This window comes from Myotis brandtii, unplaced genomic scaffold (assembly GCF_000412655.1).
Source record: "Myotis brandtii unplaced genomic scaffold, ASM41265v1 scaffold923, whole genome shotgun sequence".
Taxonomy (NCBI): Eukaryota; Metazoa; Chordata; class Mammalia; order Chiroptera; family Vespertilionidae; genus Myotis; species Myotis brandtii.
This window is the reverse complement of record NW_005371804.1, coordinates 1,580,529-1,583,215: the sequence shown is the minus strand read 5'-3', so window position 1 is coordinate 1,583,215 and position 2,687 is coordinate 1,580,529. Positions and strand designations below refer to the sequence as shown.

General features: G+C 48.9%; 1 protein-coding gene across 5 annotated transcripts in view; it reads left to right on the top strand.

Annotated features, from left to right (window-relative positions):
• Positions 1–2,687, top strand: part of ZBTB21 (zinc finger and BTB domain containing 21) — a 16,999-nt gene that overhangs the window by 539 nt on the left and 13,773 nt on the right. For 2 of the 5 annotated variants that reach the window (XM_005885699.2, XM_005885701.2), the window contains exon 1: positions 528–1,602. The exons of the other annotated variants lie outside the window; for them this stretch is intronic. The gene's annotated coding sequence lies outside the window, so the exon portion shown is untranslated. Of the gene's footprint in view, positions 1–527; positions 1,603–2,687 lie in introns of those variants that run through there. 5 annotated transcript variants of the gene reach the window in all.

Here is a 2,687-nt window from a genome sequence, read left to right as displayed (position 1 = left end):
CACCTGCCACGGCCTACGCCCCTTCCCGCCGTCCCCTCGGGCCCCGCCGGCCTAACCGACCTGTAACCCAGGTCGACTTTGCTTTGCACGCCCTGCCTCCTGGCCGGGCCTCCGCCAAACAAACGCCTGGACCCCGGAGCGCACTCCTTTCCCCCCAGGCCCTCGGGAAGACCTGTTTCTCTGCCTCCACCGCCCGCCGCGGAGCACAGCCCCCTCCGCTGGCCACTGGCGTTGCTGCTCGGCTTGGGAAAACCCCGGTGTGAAGTCGGCGGCCTGCGGTGGGGAAGGGGGGAGGGGAGGGGTTCAGACCGGCGGCTCCGGAGACCCCGGCCCAGAGACTTCCGTAGGCCCTAGTCCCCGTCATCTTGTGATGGGTGCTCCTACCGCCCAGGTCACTTATGAGGAACATACTCTGTAGCTCACTACAGAAGATCGTGCCTTTGACTGCAGGAGAGAGAGCCCCTCCGTCCTAGCCCTTACCCCGGTTACCGTGCACGCCAGCCGCGGGGCTGCGGACCCGGGGGCGGGGGGGGGGGTGGGGGCCTTCTGCAGCAGCACGCTGGGAGGCCGGGTGTTTTTAGGCAGGTTTTGCAGCGGGATTGCCTGCCAGTGGGCGACAGGACAAATGCTCATCAGACTCCGCACAGTGTAGCAGCCAGGGGTTTTCCGTGCCAGAGCCAGCACTAGCATCGGAGGGCATCGGTGTATTACAGCATAGTCCAGCGATTGTTCATCATGATGACCCTGAGTCATCAGTAAGGAGCCCGCATTGTGCTTTGCTTACCTCGTTTAAGGGGACAGGAACATGGGTTAATCCATTTTAGGAAGATTTCTCCTTGACAGTTATTTTTTTAAAACATTTCCCTCCGTGCTTGGAGCAAATTCCTCATTCATCTGGAATGACTAATCGTCCTCTGCATTTAAATTGAAGCATCCCTAAATATTGATGATAAAAAGAAAGCAGAAACTTGGGGCTTTGGTTTACTTCAAAGTAACTTTAATTCATTTCTTTTAACACTATTTATTGAATACATAGTGTGCTTCATTCTGTGGAAATAAACGTTGGAAAAGTTATAACCCCTGCCCTCTAGGAATTTACAGTGTTTATGCAGCGGGTATTACGTGTGTAACACAAAAGGGGCTGAGTTCCTGAGGGAGTCTCCGGGTGAAGAGATTTCTGAAGGGGCAATTTTAGATGTCCCCAAAGCCAGTGGGGATGAGAGAGCAGATCTCGGGCTGCTTATGCAGGAGGCCTGACAGGTCCTGGGGACTAGCTAGAAAGGAAGGAGAAGAGGTTTCTGGTTTAGGAGACCTGGTGGTTGTGAGCACACCAAACTAAATAGGAAATAGGTGAAGACAAGCAGGTATGGGGGTAGGGGCGAGAAGGTGTGGATCATACCTGCAGTCCTGGACATGGGGGGTTTCCTGTGATGGAAGTCTTCATTGGGCACCTGAGAGGCTGGAGTTCCACGGAGAAGTCCAAGCAGAGATACGGATTTCAGAGTCATTGCTCAGTGGTAAATGAAAGCCACAGGAACTCATACACACGGCAAAGAAAGCTGCCACGTGCTGAGCTCTATAGCAGATGCTGGAGCAATAAAGGTGAGCAAGTCCAGGTCTTGAGCCTTTAGTGTGATAATTTCTCTCTTTCCCCAATAGATACCTGCGAGGCGTTGTGCTAATCGTTAGAGATAACAGGCGGAAACAAGGGTTCTCCCTTTTAGGGACTCCCCTGAAGGGTATCACTCGAAATAGTTGTATTATTGCAGAGAGAGGATAAGCATTATGGTAGTTCAGATGACTAAGCTACTGGATAGGGGCACATTACTAAAGCTGTCCAGGAACAGTGCATTTGAGCTGGGTCTTTCTGTGGAAGTTGGCTGAGTAAAGAAATGGTAAGAAACCAGGTGTGCAAGTTTGTAGGGTGGATGGTAAGAAATGTCCAATAAGCCAATAAGGGTGGAGAAATTAATTGCAACCAGAGTATGAAGAGTCCTGTATGTCAGTCCAGCATTTGGACTTTATCTAGGAAGTAATAGGAAAATCAATATAAGGGACCAGCTTTATGATAGGAAATAAAAAAGCATAATTTCCACTCCTGCACTTAATTGGAATGTCAGAGTACTGAAAAAAATCAATACTTATTGTTGTGCAAGATACAATGTTGAGCATTGATAAGAGTGTCAAAAGAAATTAAGTAGATTCTCAGTCCTTAAAAGCTTACAGTTCAGTTGGGGAGACACAGATGACTAACAGTGTAAGGCACTGAATAAACACTACATCAATGATGCCACTCTGTGTAATGCAGGAGTTGAAAGGTGTTTGCTCATTATAGACTGTAGTAGTCAGGGAAGGTGTATTAATTCGTTTTCTAGGGCTTCCGTGACAAAGTACCACTCACTGATAGCTTAAACAACAGAAACTTATTTTCTCACAGTTCTGGAGCCTGGAAGTCCAAAATTAAGGTATAGGCAGGGTTGATTTCTCCTGAGGCCTCTCTTTGGTGCGTAGATGGCCATCTTCTCTCTGTCTTCACATCGTTGAACCTCTGTGTTTGTGTCCTCTTGTTATAAGTCAGGTTGGAGTAGGGCCCAAAGACCTTTTTAACTTAATTACCCCTTTAAAGACCTTATCTGCAAATACACTTACATTCTGAGGTATTGGGGGTTAGAACTTCATATGAATTG